General features: G+C 39.8%; 1 protein-coding gene across 1 annotated transcript in view; it reads right to left on the reverse strand.

The window, feature by feature from the left end:
* The window catches only part of UHRF2 (ubiquitin like with PHD and ring finger domains 2), a 101,621-nt gene that overhangs the window by 63,383 nt on the left and 21,663 nt on the right, over positions 1–16,575 (reverse strand). The window lies entirely within an intron of this gene.

A 16,575-nucleotide genomic window follows, 5' to 3' on the forward strand; every position in this document is an offset into this window, starting at 1 on the left:
AGACTTTAAACTAACAAAGATCAAAAGAGACAAAGAAGGCCATTACATAATGGTAAAGGGATCAATTCAACAAGAAGAGTTAACTATCCTAAATATACATGCACCCAATACAGGAGCACCCAGATTCATAAAGCAAGTCTTGAGTGACCTACAAAGAGACTTAGACTCCCACACAATAATAATGGGAGACTTTAACACTCCACTGTCAACATTAGACAGATCAACGAGACAGAAAGTTAACAAGGATACCCAGGAACTGAACTCAGCTCCGCACCAAGTGGACCTAATAGACATCTACAGAACTCTCCACCCCAAATCAACAGAACATAGATTCTTTTCAGCAACACACCACACCTACTCCAAAAGTGACCACATAGCTGGAAGTAGAGCACTCCTCAGCCAACGTAGAAGAACAGAAATTATAACAAACTGTCTCTCAGACCACAGTGCAATCAAACTAGAACTCAGGATTAAGAAACTCACTCAAAACCGCTCAACTACATGGAAACTGAACAACCTGCTCCTGAATGACTACTGCGTACATAATGAAATGAAGGCAGAAATAAAGATGTTCTTTGAAACCAATGAGAACAAAGACACCACATACCAGAATCTCTGGGACACATTCAAAGCAGTGTGTAGAGGGAAATTTATAGCACTAAATGCCCACAAGAGAAAGCAGGAAAGATCTAAAATTGACACCCTAACATCACAATTAAAAGAACTAGAAAAGCAAGAGCAAACACATGCAAAAGCTAGCAGAAGGCAAGAAATAACTAAGACCAGAGCAGAACGAAGGAAACAGAGACACAAAAAAACCTTCAAAAAATTAATGAATCCAGGAGCTGGTTTGAAAAGATCAATAAAATCGATAGACAGTTAGCAAAACTAATAAAGAAGAAAAGAGAGAAGAATCAAATAGATGCAATAAAAAATGATAAAGGGGATATCACCACCGATCCCACAGAAATACAAATGACCATCAGAGAATACTATAAACACCTCTATGCAAATAAACTAGAAAATCTAGAAGAAATGGATAAATTCCTCGACACATACATCCTCCCAAGACTAAACCAGGAAGAAGTTGAATATCTGAATAGACCAGTAACAGGCTCTGAAATTGAGGCAATAATCAATAGCTTACCAACCAAAAAAAGGCCAGGACCAGATGGATTCACAGCCAAATTCTACCAGAGGTACAAAGAGGAGCTGGTACCATTCCTTCTGAAACTACTCCAATCAATAGAAAAAGAGGGAATCCTCCCTAACTCATTTTGTGAGGCTAGTAGCATCATCCTGATATCAAAGCCTGGCAGAGACACAACCAAAAAAGAGAATTTTAGACCAATATCCTTGACGAACATCGATGCAAAAATCCTCAATAAAATAGTGGCAAACCGAATCCAGCAGCACATCAAAAAGCTTATCCACCATGATCAAGCGGGCTTCATCCCTGGGATGCAAGGCTGGTTCAGCATACGCAAATCAATAAATGTAATCCATCATATAAATAGAACCAAAGACAAAAACACATGATTATCTCAATAGATGCAGAAAAGGCCTTTGACAAAATTCAACAACGCTTCATGCTAAAAACTCTCAGTAAATTAGGTATTGATGGGACGTATCTCAAAATAATAAGAGCTATCTATGACAAACCCACAGCCAATATCATGCTGAATGGACAAAACTGGAAGCACTCCCTTTGAAAACTGGCACAAGACAGGGATGCCCTCTCTCACCACTCCTATTCAACATAGTGTTGGAAGTTCTGGCCAGGGCAATCAGGCAGCAGAAGGAAATAAAGGGTTTTCAATTAGGAAAAGAGGAAGTCAAATTGTCCCTGTTTGCAGATGACATGATTGTATATTTAGAAAATCCCATCATCTCAGCCCAAAATCTCCTCAAGGTGATAAGCAACTTCAGAAAAGTCTTAGGATACAAAATCAATGTACAAAAATCACAAGCATTCTTATACACCAATACCAGACAAACAGAGAGCCAAATCATGAGTGAACTCCCATTCACAATTGCTTCAAAGAGAATAAAATACCTAGGAATCCAAGTTACAAGGGATGTGAAGGACCTCTTCAAGGAGAACTACAAACCACTGCTCAATGAAATAAAAGAGGATACAAACAAATGGAAGAACATTCCATGCTCATGGGTAGGAAGAATCAATATCGTGAAAATGGCCATAATGCCCAAGGTAATTTATAGATTCAATGCCATCTCCATTAAGCTATCAATGACTTTCTTCACAGAATTGGAGAAAACTACTTTAAAGTTCATATGGAACCAAAAAAGAGACCGCATCGCCAAGTCAATCCTAAGCCAAAAGAACAAAGCTGGAGGCATCACGCTACCTGACTTCAAACTATACTACAAGGCTACAGTAACCAAAACAGCATGGTACTGGTACCAAAACAGAGATATAGACCAATGGAACAGAACAGAGCCCTCAGAAATAATGTCGCATGTCTAAAACTATCTGATCTTTGACAAACCTGACAAAAACAAGCAATGGGGAAAGGATTCCCTATTTAATAAATGGTGCTGGGAAAACGGGCTAGCCATATGTGGAAAGCTGAAACTGGATCCCTTCCTTACACTTTATACAAAAATTAATTCAAGATGGATTAAAGACTTACATGTTAGACCTAAAACCATAAAAACCCTAGAAGAAAACCTAGGCAATACCATTCAGGACATAGGCACGGGCAAGGACTTCATGTCTACAACACCAAAAGCAATGGCAACAAAAGCCAAAATTGACAAATGGGATCTCATTAAACTAAAGAGCTTCTGCACAGCAAAAGAAAGTATCATCAGAGTGAACAGGCAACCTACAGAATGGGAGAAAATTTTTGCAACCTACTCACATCTGACAAAGGGCTAATATCCAGAATGTACAATGAACTCAAACAAATTTACAAGAAAAAAACAACCCCATCAAAAAGTGGGTGAAGGATATGAACAGACACTCCTCAAAAGAAGACATTTATGCAGCCAAAAAACACATGAAAAAATGCTCATCATCACTGGCCATTAGAGAAATGAAAAGCAAAACCACAATGAGATTACCATCTCACACCAGTTAGAATGGCGATCATTAAAAAGGTCAGGAAACAGGTGCTGGAGAGGATGTGCAGAAATAGGAACACTTTTACACTGTTGGTGGGACTGTAAACTAGTTCAACCATTGTGGAAGTCAGTGTGGCGATTCCTCAGGGATCTAGAACTAGAAATACCATTTGACCCAGCCATCCCATTACTGGGGATATACCCAAAGGATTAGAAATCATGCTGCTATAAGGACACATGCACACGTATGTTTACAGCGGCACTATTCACAACAGGAAAGACTTGGAACCAACCTAAATGTCCAACAACGATAGACTGCATTAAGAAAATGCGGCACATATACACCATGGAATACTATGCAGCCATAAAAAACGATGAGTTCATGTCCTTTGTAGGGACATGGATGAAACTGGAAACCATCATTCTTGGCAAACTATCGCAGGGACAGAGAGCCAGGCGCCGCACGTTCTCACTCATGGGTGGGAATTGAACGATAAGAATCCATGGACGCAGGAAGGGGAACATCACACTCTGGGGACTGTTGTGGGGTGGGGGGAGGGGGAGGGATAGCATTAGGAGATATACCTAATGCTAAATGACGAGTTAATGGGTGCAGCACACCAACATGGCACATGTATACATATGTAACAAACCTGCACGCTGTGCACATGTACCCTAAAACTTAAAGTATAATAATAAAATAAAAAAAAATTCAAAACCCCATACTTAAAATGTTTGCATTGTAAAATATCTAAGCCAACCACTCTTCCAGAGCATGAGCTCTGCCTTGTGGAATAATAGGAAACTCAGTAACTGCTGAAGAAATCCATTTTCGGCATCACGTGCCTGAGATTCATTGAGTTTCTCCTTATGTTGACCAGAACTCTCTCCACACAGTAAACTTACAATGGCTTATAGTCAGAAGACCTGGGGTTGCATTCTGTCTCACGATAGCATGAGAAGAAGTTAGCTCAAGGCAAGTAACTAAAGTCTCTTTAATTCAATATCTTCAACTATAAGATAGAAAAAAAACCACCTGACAGATTTGGAATGATAAAATAAAAATATATGGAAAATAACTCAAACTTAGTATGCTAGTGATTTCTTATGTTTAATTATTTTTAATTTATTTTAAAAGCATATCTTTTTGCTCGATTTGCTACTAGTCTCCCCAGAAGATGCCTAACCCATTGCCTACTATAGAGTAAATACAGTCATCACTGCATGAAGACACTTTGGCCAATGACAGACCACACTATACAATGGTGTCACCATAAGATGATAATGAAGCTGAAAATTTTGTTTTAATTAACTTTTATTTTAGGTTCAAGACTACATGTGCAGGTTGTTATATAGGTAAACTCATGTCATGGGGGTTTGTTGTATAGATTATTTCATCAACCAGATACTAAGCCTAGTACCCAACAGCTATTTTTTTCTGATCCTGTCCCTCCTCCCACCCTCTACCCTTAAATAGGCCCCAGGGTCTGTTGTTCCCCTTCTTTGTGTCCATGTGTTCTCATCGTTTGGCTCCCACTTATGGGTGAGAATAGGCAGTGTTTGGTTTTCTGTTCCTGTGTTGGTTTGGTAAGGATATAATGGAGCTGAAAAATTCTTATCAACAAGTGACACTGTAACCATCCTAAGGTTGTAGCACAACACATTACTCTTGTTTGTGGTGATGCTGGTGTAAACAAACCTGCTATGCTGCCACCCATAGAAAAGTATAGCATATACAATTATGTACTGCACATAATACTCAATAATGATAATAAATGTCTGTTACTAGTTTATGTATTTACTATACCATACTTTTTTATTATTATTTAATTTATTTATTTTTTGGTCATAGAGTCTCACTCTATCTCCCAGGCTGGAGTGCAATGGCACAACCTTGGCTCACCAAAACCTCCACCTGCCGGGCTCAAGCAGTTCTGCCTTAGCCTCCTGAGTAGCTGGGACTACGGCTGCACGCCACCACGCCTGGCTAATTTTTTTTATCTTTTGCAGAGATTGGTTTCGCCATGTTGCCCAGGCTGGTCTCCAACTCCTGAGCTCAGGTGATCTGCCTGCCTCAGCCTCCCAAGTGCTGGGATTACACATGTGAGCCACTGTGCCCAGCCTACTATGCCATACATTTTATCATTATTTTAGAGTGTACTCTTCTACTTATTAAAAAAAAAAAAAAAAACTTAACTGTAAAACAACAGCCTAAGGCAGGTCCTTCCGGAGGTATTCCAGAAGAAGGCATTGCTAACATAGGAGGTGACAGCTCTGTGTGTGTTACTGTCCCTGAAGACCTTCCAGTGGGACAAGATGTGGAGGTGGAAGACAGGGATAGTGATGACCCTGACCCTATGTAGGCCCAGGGTAATGTGTGTGTTTGTGTCTTATTCTTTAATTAAAATGTTTAAAAATAAAAAAAATAAAAATAAAAAAGACGGTCTCAAAAAAAAAAAATTATCCAGGCGAGGTGACGTATGCCTGTAGTCCCAGTTACTTAGGAGGCTAAGGCAGGAGAATCACCCAAGCCAGGGAAGTCGAGGCAGCAGTGAGCCGAGATCATGCCACTGCATTCCTGCCTGGGTGACAGGAGTGAGGCTATCTCAAAAAAAGGAAAAAAAAGAAGGGTGGCGGTGGGGGAGTATTTACCAAAACAACCTGTCTTTATTAATTAGTAAATGAAAAGCAAAAAGTTTTATCCCATATCCCATTATCACCAGGTTATTTTCAATATTATTAGAATAAAGAGCTAGGACCAGTGGCTAATGCCTGTAAGCCCAGCACTTTGGGAGGCCAAGGGGGAAGGATTGCTTGAGCCCAGGAGTTCGAGATCAGTCTAGGCAACACAGGGAGATCCTGTCTCTACAAAAAGAAAAATTTTTTAAATTAGCCAGTTATGGTGGCATGCACCTGTGATCCCAGCTACTTAGGAGGCTGAGGTAGGAGGATCACTTGCACCCAGGAGGTCAAGGTTGCAGTGAGCTGTGGTTGTGCCACTGCACTCCAACCTGTGTGACACAGTAAGACCCTGTCTCAAAAATAAAGAGGCTAGGTATGGTGGCTCACCTCTGCTAATTCCAGGACTTTGGGAGGCCGAGGCAGACGGATCACTTGAGGTCAGGAGTCCTAGACCAGCCTGGCCAACATGGTGAAATCCCGTCTCTATTAAAAGTACAAAATTAGCTGAATGTGGTGGAACGCCCCTGTAATCTGTTACTCAGGAGGCTGAAAAGCAGGAGAATCGCTTGAACCTGGGAGGTGGAGGTTGCAGTGGGTCAAGATGATACCACTGCACTCCAGCCTGGGAGACAGAAACAGAGCAAGACTCCATCAATCAATCAATCAATACATAAATAACACAGGTCAAATAGTTATTTACAGATGAGGAAATTAAAAGCTGAAAAATTTAAGAGAAAACAAAAACCTTAACAATAAACTGAAGACCTGGAATTCAAACCCAATTTTTTTTTTTTTTTTTAATAGAAATAGGGTTTTGCTATGTAGTCCAAGCTGGCCTCAAATTCCTGAGCTCAAACGATCCTCCCACGTCGGTCTCCCAAAGTGCTAGGATTACAGGCGTGAGCCACCGTGACCGGCCTCAACCCAAATTCTAAATCTAGTGCCTAAACTATATAGCCTGTGACAGAACCACTGCTCCGTATACTTAATGGCCAGCGTGGTACCTCTTTGAAAAGCAGATTCCTAGGCTGGACTTGGTGGCTCATGCCTGTAATCCCAGCACTTTGGGAGGCCGGGGCAGGCCAATCACCTAAGGTCAGGAGTTCAAAACCAGCCTGGCCAACATGGTGAAACCCTGTCTCTACTAAAAATACAAAAATTAGCTGGGCGTGGTAGTGGGTGCCTGTAATCCCAGCTACTTGGGAGGCAGAGGCAGGAGAAATCACTTGAACCCTGGAGGGGGAGGATGCAGTGAGCTGAGATTATGCCATTGTACTCCAGCCTAGGCAACAAGAGCCAAGACTCAGTCTAAACAAAAAAAAAGTGGATTCCTAGGCCCTATCCCAGGCCCACACAATGAGGAAGCAGGGAGAGAGGGTCCCCTCAGGAATCTGTTTCTAAAAGCACATTACATGGGTGAAAATGTAGTGTTTCTGACCATCTTTGAGAAACATAAATGTAAAGGGACGATATGTAAGTTTGAAGAGGTGAAATCAACTGGTATCTGTAAAGTTCTTTTTCTAAGTACTAAGTGATCTTGTAACACATGAGCAATGAGAAGATCAAATGCATATCTAACTTCTTCCTCCTTTTGATTACCATCCACGCAGGAGCCTACAAGTCATAGACAGTTAGAGGAAATACTCTAAGTCTTTGGTAAAGACACCAATAACAACCAAGAAGCAATAGAGCAGACAGGTTATTTTACCAGGGTTCTGAAATGAAACAACTCATTCTAGTTCCCTGTACTCAAGACTGACATGACACTTAATTCAAGAAAAATCTAATCTCTCTCCCATCAAAACCTAGAAATAATTACATTTGACACTGTTAAAAACATTTTTGGAACTCTTAGAAAAAGATCACTACATCAATATACTCAAGAAAATCAGTTTTGTTACTTTTTGGAAAAACTACTTTCATCTAAAAATACCACTTGATTTTATTCAGAATTGGCTCACTGACTTCTATTTGCAGTAGCCATAATTAAGGCTACTCAAAATCATGTACCACAGACTGAGAATAGCTCCAGAAATCTTAAAGAATGCTGGGAGCAAAGACAACATATTTTAAGATGTTTGCCAGATGAGTTTTTAATTATAGCCTAGCCTAAGTTACCCACAAAATTCTAAGTGATGCTGTAACATTTCATTTGATTTCAATCCCATGGTAAAGCCTTGACACTGTATTAAAAGTAGCAGTTGAACCTATTTGGTTTAAGCAACCCTTTTAATACTAAAGAGTATGTGTTCTCCACAGAAATACATTCAGGTGTTTATGGACAAGTAAAAGAACTTCTCTGGTTTATAGTATCTGTTCTGTGAAAGCATTCTGACTAGAGAGAGAAACACAAATTTTTAAGTTATTTAAACAAACTGATATGCTATAGATAGATGGTGTTTTACAATAGTTTTTTTTTTAAAGCATACTTCTCTTAAAATGAGAGGTTGTATGCTAGAGTAGTTGCAAGCATGTGCTTTTTGGAATCTGCCTACTACTTACTAGCTCTCTAACACTGAGCAAGTTACTTCTTTAAACCTCAGTTATTCCCACTTTACACATAAGAAAATATCTACTTCACTCAGTTTCTATGAAGATTACATGAGATAATCCAGGTAAAGTATTTGTATACTGCTTGGCACACTGTGTTATTTTAATAAGAGAATTATTGGATTAAGCTACTTTAATTTGGGCTTCACTATGAAAAGGCTCTTGGCGATCATCTGCCCACAGTTAAAGATGGCAACTTGCCTAGCCAAAAGTAATTGTTCATTCTTAAGAGGAGATAAAGACATATTAACTTTCATAAGAATTTTTCTTCTCTACATACACACTTCCTTGTTCAAACTACTAGGTGTTTTCTAGCTTACTTTTATTCTTATAGAAATCAGCTAAAAGTTATAACCCGAGACTCTAAATTAGACCACTAAGTTAAATAAAGGAATAAAAGGAAAAGCAAGTCACTAACAAGAATAGTTTCCTTACACTTACCTTTTTAACTGAACTGTAAGACTAACAGTACATGTTAAATCCTTGGTTTTAGGAGGATAAAGAGAACAGGTGGTAGTGTGGTAATTATGGCCTAAAAATTAAAGCCTAGACCATATCATTATGAACTTCGTGCCATGCCAGGCACAGTGGCTCAGGCCTGTACTCCCAGGACTTTAGGAGGCCGAGGGGAAAGGATCACTTGAGCCTAGAGTTCGAGACCAGCCTGGGCAACAAAGTGAGACCCCATCTCTATCCCTCCCCCGCCAAAAAAATCAAAAATAACTGGTCACAGTGGTGTGCACCTGTGGTCCCAGCTACATGAGAGGCTGAGGCAGGAGGATCACTTCAGCTCAGTAAGTCGAGGATGCAGTGAGCCATGTTTCTACCACTGCATTTCAACCAGGGTGATGGAACAAGACCCTGTCTCCAAAAAACAAAAACAAAAAACAAACCTTATGCCATGTTTAGAGAACTTCTGAACTGATTGAAAATTTATGGGTTGATTATTCTGTAATGACTAGAGACTGAGCTGCTTCATCCACTGGTAACATTTCAAGGAAAAGCACTGTACAATCAGGGAAGAATGTGACGTCTAGTTCAATCCCATCTCCCATTCAGGAAGCTTGTCTTAGAAGGACTGACTGGAGGTGGTGGCTCACCCCTGTAATCCCAGCACTTTGGGAGGCTGAGGCTGGTGGATCACTTGAGGTCAGGAGTTTGAGACTGGCCTGGACAACATGGTGAAACCCTGTCTCTATTAAAAACACCAAAACTAGCCAGACGTGGTGCCAGGCACCTGTAATCTCAGCTACTCGACAGGCTAAGGCATGAGAATTGCCTGAACCCAGGAGGCAGAGGTTGCAGTGGGCCAAGATCGTGCCACTGCACTCCAGCCTGGGCAACAGAGCAAGAAAAACCTTAGGTCTCAGAACAGTCAACTATTACATAGTATTTCCCCCACTCAAGAATTTAACAGACAAATTTCCCCATAAATACATTATGGACATTAATTTCTATGAAAAATTAATATGGGTAAAGACTGTATAGTGGAGAAATGGTCCCTCATTTAAAGTCAACTACAGATCATTTAGCTTGAATGAAATACGATTTTAGAAGACTTAGTTCCAATAATTTTGCCTATAAGGAAACAAAATGGAAAAAAAAAAACAGCCACAAACCACCTAGACATACTAAAATAAGAATGAATGCTCAGATTCTTCAGGTATTGCATATCATCTTCGGTCTTTAAAATATATTTAGTTAAACTGTCATATATCAACTCCTTTCCCCCATACTGCTATTTGGCAGCAGTTGCCTGATAGTAATGGATAAGGCTGGGTCAAAAGGAATTTATCAATGATTTGTTCTCAAACTTGAGTATGCATCAGAGTCACTCAAAGGACTTATTAGAACACATATTGCTCAGCCAACCCCAGGACTGATTCATCATATGTCTGGATTGAGCCCAGGAATTTGCATTTCTTTTGTTTTTAATTCTGCTTTTTTGGGGCGGGGGGCCGGGGGGCGTAGAGGTTCTCACCATGTCACCTAAGCTGGAATGCAATGGCACAATCTTCACTCACTGCAACCTCCACCTCCTGGTCTCAAGCCATCCTCCCACTTCAGCCTCCTAAGTAGGTGGGACTACAGGTGCACACCACCATAGCTGGCTGAGTTTTTTTTGTAGAGGCCGGGTTTTGCCATGTTGCCTAGGCTGGTCTCGAACTCCTGGGCTCAAGTGATCCGCCTGCCTTGGCCTCCCAAAGTGGTAGGGTTACAGGTATGAGCCACTGCACAGGCCAAGAATTTGCATTTCTAACACACGATGCTGATGCTCCTGGCCAAGGACCACATTTTGGAATCAATGGACCAAGGCAGTGGTTCTCAACCATGGCTAGACATTAGAATCATACGGAATTATTATCACAGGGAATCACAAGGGATGAAATAGAATCACAGGGAATGATTAGAATCATTAGAACTTTTGAAGACATCAATGCCAGGGAGAGGGAAGGGGGCTCCCTCAGAAGGATTATACTAGAAATTCTGTGAGGAGAGGTCTTGTGCACCGATTATTTTGAAAACTTCCTAGACAATGTGTAGCCAGGGTTGAGGAACACTAGTCTAAGTAATTAAAATGAATCTAAATAATATCCACTGAAAGCAGATGCTTCTCATACATAAAAGCAGGATAAAGATTTTAACATTTGTCTGCTGATAAAGCAGCCAAATGATGAGTACAGATAAAATTTGTCAGGATAGCCTAAGTTGTTGACATACCTATGATTTAACTCAATAGAAGTTGCATGTGTGCTTTTTGCTTTAAATCCCAGGCAAAGTCTAAAGCAAGTCTTCAGGTCATACTTGCAATTAAATATTTATATAAAATGTTGACCTCTGAAGGCAACATACAAGTTGGCTACTATCAATTACATGTACCATGTCTGTGCTGAATCACAATATTGCATATTGGTTAACTCTCGGGCTCTGGAGTCAGACAGTTTAATAGATGTGACCCTTGGCTAATTATATAATTAATCCTTGGTTTCCTCATACAGGATTTAATGTAGCTAACATTATAGTCATGCTAAAGATTACGTAGCATCTCTTTAAGAAGTTATGCTCAGAGTCCGGCACATAAGACAACATTCTCTAAAATATCGTAAGCTATGCCACAGATATTATTAAAAACACTAATGGAATGACTGCCCTTCCAGACCACTACTTCCCTCAGTCAACATCCTGACTCTTCATCAATAGCTTCAGGGTCTCTACTTGCAAGACTGCTGTCAGCTTTGGGAATTTAGATGTTTAGGGCCCTTAAAAATGTTAATCTTAACTTTTAATATCTTAACTACAGAGAGGATAATCGGTGGGAATATGCAACATTGAGGAAGCTATACAACTGAACAGTACACACTTACTAAAATGAAACAAGAAAATTTGATGTTTTCTCCCTTTTTTCTATTAACCACTTAATGATTTATAATTGCCTCTACTACCTTAACATTTTGCTTAAGTCCTCCTCCCTTTTCTGTTCAAAATACCACTAGAAACAAGAGTTTTCATTCAAGTATAGTCTCTCTCCAGTAACCAGGGTTTGGGTAAGGGGAGGTAGTTCTCACAGCCAAGTTGTATGTGCCCACTAAAGGAGTGGTTTTAAAAATGACTTAAGAATTCCTTGAAATCTAAATCTCTAGAGTTTAAATCTAGTAATTCTACTGTCAAAGTTCTCCCTGAGTACTGATTAGGCTGAGTTCTACTAAAACAAGGGTAAGGACAGACAAGTGACATAGAACAGCAATCCAGAAGAAAACTTATAAATATCTATCTACTTTGTACATGATGTGAACCCAATGTTTGCTTTGCACTATCTGCATAAAGGTGTGAACCACAAAGTTGACAGCTTAATGTAGGCCTTAAGGGTGACAATCGAATATTCACAAGAAACCTTCAACAATTCAGGAAGGGTGTGGTGGCTCACGCCTTTAATCCCAAAACTGAGGCGGGTGGATCACTTGAGGTCAGGAGTTCAAGACCAACCTGGCCAACATGGCTAAACTCCATCTCTACTAAAAACACAAAAATTAGCCAGGCAGGGTGGTGCACGTCTGTGTCTTAGGACGCTGAGACAGGAGAATTGTTTGAACCCGGGAGACAGATGTTGCAGTGAGTCAAGATCACACCACAGCACTCCAGCCCGGGCCACAGAGCAGGGCTGTCTCAAAGAAACAAACAAAAAACAATTCAGCCTATGTTCACCAAGAAATCTATAGAAAAGGACCATTTACAAGCAACTAGTAAAACTCAGATTTTAAAACATTTCAAATCTCTTAATGTAACCTGTTTTTCATGAACTTAGCGTTTGTATCTATAATTTTTGAAGGAAAAATGGAGATAAATTAGGAAACAAATTATTTGTTATATTTTAGAATTACATCCTCTACTGTATCTTAAATTTTTTTGGTTTGCTGTTTGAAACTCCTCTACCTAAGAAGAAACATCATAAATCTATAATGGCTATCATTCCTCATAGACTAAAAATTGTTTTTAACTCTGCTCTGACTGGAGTAGAAGTTGAAAATGCAAGAGAATATCTATTTAACTTGACCTAATTCAGCAACCAATTCTGTTTTAATGAAGCTTCATTTCAAAGACTGATAATCTGGTCTAGTAATCTATTATGTAGATTACTATAAAAAATAGCTTTTAAACAGCTCCATTTTAACTGACAAACATTGCATACCCCAGAATAATTCCAGAGGCAGGTTTCTTTTATCTCATGTACAATACATCTCCCTGCTTTTGCTAAATGACAGCTTGTTCAAACTACACTGCTACACTCAGAGGTTTGGAGATACAATTGTGCACAGGTTTGCCAAATAATGCTTATCACTCTAGGAGAAAAATGAAAAAGTAGTTCTTTGAGAGAAATACCATAAAGCCATAAATGCAATGGGATGGTAACCTGTAAGTACTTAAAGCCTATTTAGTTAAAGTACAAAAATGTGACTTTGAGAGACACTGCCTTAGAGGTAAAAATGACATGCTGTCATTAGAGGTCATCTAATACAATTACTAACTTCATAGATTCTCTTTGCAGTGCATCATCCCCAATAAATCTTCCCGTCTATGGTTGAAAATGGCCAATGCTAGTTTACTGGCTACTTCTCAAGGCAGACCATTCTCCATCTTCAGAGAGATTTGACTGGTAGGAAGTTTAGGTTATCCTGAAACTTCCCTTCTGTGTTATACAGAACTTCCTTCTAAGAGCTTTTAAAATACGGGTACTATCATAATCCAGGTCTTTCAAGCTAAGTATTTAGTTTTTTTGGCTCCTCTTCACTGTAGTTTTACATTTTGAGTCCTACTCTGAACATGCACCAGGTCCTGACGGTATTGTTTTTAAGGCATGGGAATTGGAGGACAATATTCTTAGTAGGCAATAGCCAGCCCAGTACAACAGCAGCATCATGTGGTTTGTACTAGGTATCTTACTTCTAATGAAACTAGCTGGGTGCGGTGGCTCACACCTGTAATCTCGCACTTTGGGAGGCCAAGGTGGGTGGATCACTTGAGATCAGGAATTCAAGACCACCTTGGCCAACATGGTGAAACCCAGTCTCAACTAAAAATACAAACATTAGCCAGGTGTGGTGGTGCATGCCTATAATCCTAGCTTCTTGGGAGGCTGAGGCACGAGAATTACTTGAAACCAGGAAGTGGAGGTTGCAGTGAGCTGAGATTGCACCACTGCACTCCAGCCTGGGCCACAGTCCAAGACTCTGTCTCAAAAATAAATAAATAAAATAAAGTAAAACAGGTTTATAGCATAACTATATGACAACCACATTCTATTGACTCACTTGGAGCTTACTACTCAATAAAAAATCTGGCCAGGTGCAGTGGCTCATACCTGTAATCCCAGCACTTTGGGAGGCTGAGGTAGGTGGATCACCTGAGATCCAGAGTTCAAGACCAGCCTGACCAACATGGTGAAACCCCGTATCTACTAAAGAAACAAAAGTTAGCCAGGCGTGGTGGCGGGCACCTGTAATCCCAGGTACTCATGAGGCTGAGGCAGGAGAATCGCTTGAACCTGCAAGGCAGAGGTTGCAGCGAGCTGAGATCATGCCACTGCACTCCAGCCTGAGCAACAGAGTGAGACTTCGTCTAAAAAATAATAATAATAAAACAAAAAATCTGTTTATTACTACTGTTAGGCTATATCAGCTTTCTTCAATGCATCCTCCATTCAAAGAAGAACTTGTTGGATGACTTACTGAAATCAACATGTACTTCATTATACTTTATAATTCATTTTTCTAATGATCACGAAGAACGAAACTTTAACAAGCTTCGTATCACATCCATATCGCGCTCATAATGATTCTTTTATCCAGGAGCTTATTTATTTTATACATCTCGTATTTTATATAGTCCTCTCCCCTCTTTTTAAAGAGGTGACATTTACCCGTTACTAAGCTTCTGTTATCTTTCATTTTTCAAAGAAAGTTCAGATATCGTATCTTTTAAGTTGCCAGCATTGAAACATTTAATTCTATCACGTAAAATTATTTAGGGCAGGTAATTTTAGTCTTTCACACATGTTGGATTTAGATTCCCCTTTACTTAACATTCATTCTAACTGACAAAAAAAGCAGCTAAATATATGCTAAGGTACTGTGTTTTGTGCTCTAAGATAACCAAACTGAAGTGTAGGTCCTATCCATTGGATAGTCTTACTTCAAAAGCAACTTTAAAAGCCCCTAAAACTGTAAAATTTAATAAGCCTTAGTTCACTATTTAAAGTCCCTTATTCTGTGTCTATGTTGTGTCATTCTGCATAATATTATTTGCCAAACAATAACTCTTATTGGCCAGAATCAGATTCAAGGTAGTAGTTTTCCTAATTATTTCTCCCCTTTCCACAACAAAACTTAAGAACTTAAAACATTCTACTTATTTATCTCTTGTGACACAGCATTTATAAACCCAGAGACCACTTACTATTAATACACCAACTTCAACCCCTTTCTATCCCAGCCTCAGTTCAGTTCTGGCCAATCGCAGATCTAAATACTCAGATAATCGTTGGTACTATTACCATCTACCATGTCAAGTAAGCAGTGTTGGCAGCTTAGCCACAACCACAATAAGTACCAGAAAAGTAAAGATTAAAGGGATCTACTTTTGATTCATTTCCAGATATCCTGGAAATCTGCATACTGAAGTGTTGTTATACTGTTTTATGGTATGAAAAATAATAACCATTCTAGGATTTTGAACTAATACTTGGTAAGAATTTGGTAGCATAATATTTTCCATACATATTAATGTATTACTTGATTAGTGACCTAAGGTCATTTAGTGTGTTTAATATACTAAATCTGTCCCAACAGTAACTTTCGTACTACAATTTTTTCAACGGGTAAAGACAATAGTTTACCGTCAGAATCTAAACCCTCAAGACAATTTCTTAACACCACTTCCATCCTAACAGTTTAAAACCTATTTTGGGCCGGTCGTGGTGGTTCAGGCCTGTAACCCCAGCATTTTGGGAAGCCAAGGTGGGTGGATCACTTGAGGTCAGGAGTTTGAGACCAGCCTGGCCAACATAGTGAAACACTGTCTCTACTAAAAAATAGAAGAATTAGCCTGGCGTGGTACCAGGCACCTGTAGCCCCCAGTTACTCAGGAGGCTGAGGTAGGAGAATCGCTTCAACCTGAAAGGTGGTAGTTGCACTGAGCCAAGATCGCACCACTGCACTCCAGCCTGGGTGACGCGAGCAAGACTCTGTCTCTAAATAAATAAATAAATACATAAATCCTATTTTCTTGGGGAAGTGCGATTGGGGAGTGACTGATAATCAATATGAGATTTCTTTTTGGGGGGGTTGTTCTAAAATTAGTTTGTGGTAGTACGTCAAAAACAACGAATTATACTCTTTAAACAGGTAAACTGTACATGAACTATCTCAATAAAAAGCTGTTAAAAAAAATTTTACACTGGGCACAGTGGCGCACGCCTTTAATCCCAGCACTTAGGAAAGCTGAGGCGGGAGGATCACTTGAGCCCAGGAGTTCAACACCAGCCTAGACAATATAGTGAGACCACATCTCTACAAAAAAATTAGCCAACCAGGTGTGGTGGCTTACACCTGTAATCCCAGCACTTTGGAGGGCTGAGGCGGGCAGAGCACCTGAGATCAGGAGTTCGAGACCAGCCTGGCCAACATGGTGAAACTCTATGTCTAGTAAAAATACAAAAATTAGCCAGGCATGGTGGTGCGCGCCTCTAATGCTAGCTACTCG

Source organism: Hylobates moloch, unplaced genomic scaffold, assembly GCF_009828535.3.
Source record: "Hylobates moloch isolate HMO894 unplaced genomic scaffold, HMol_V3 SCAFFOLD_19, whole genome shotgun sequence".
Lineage (NCBI taxonomy): Eukaryota > Metazoa > Chordata > Mammalia > Primates > Hylobatidae > Hylobates > Hylobates moloch.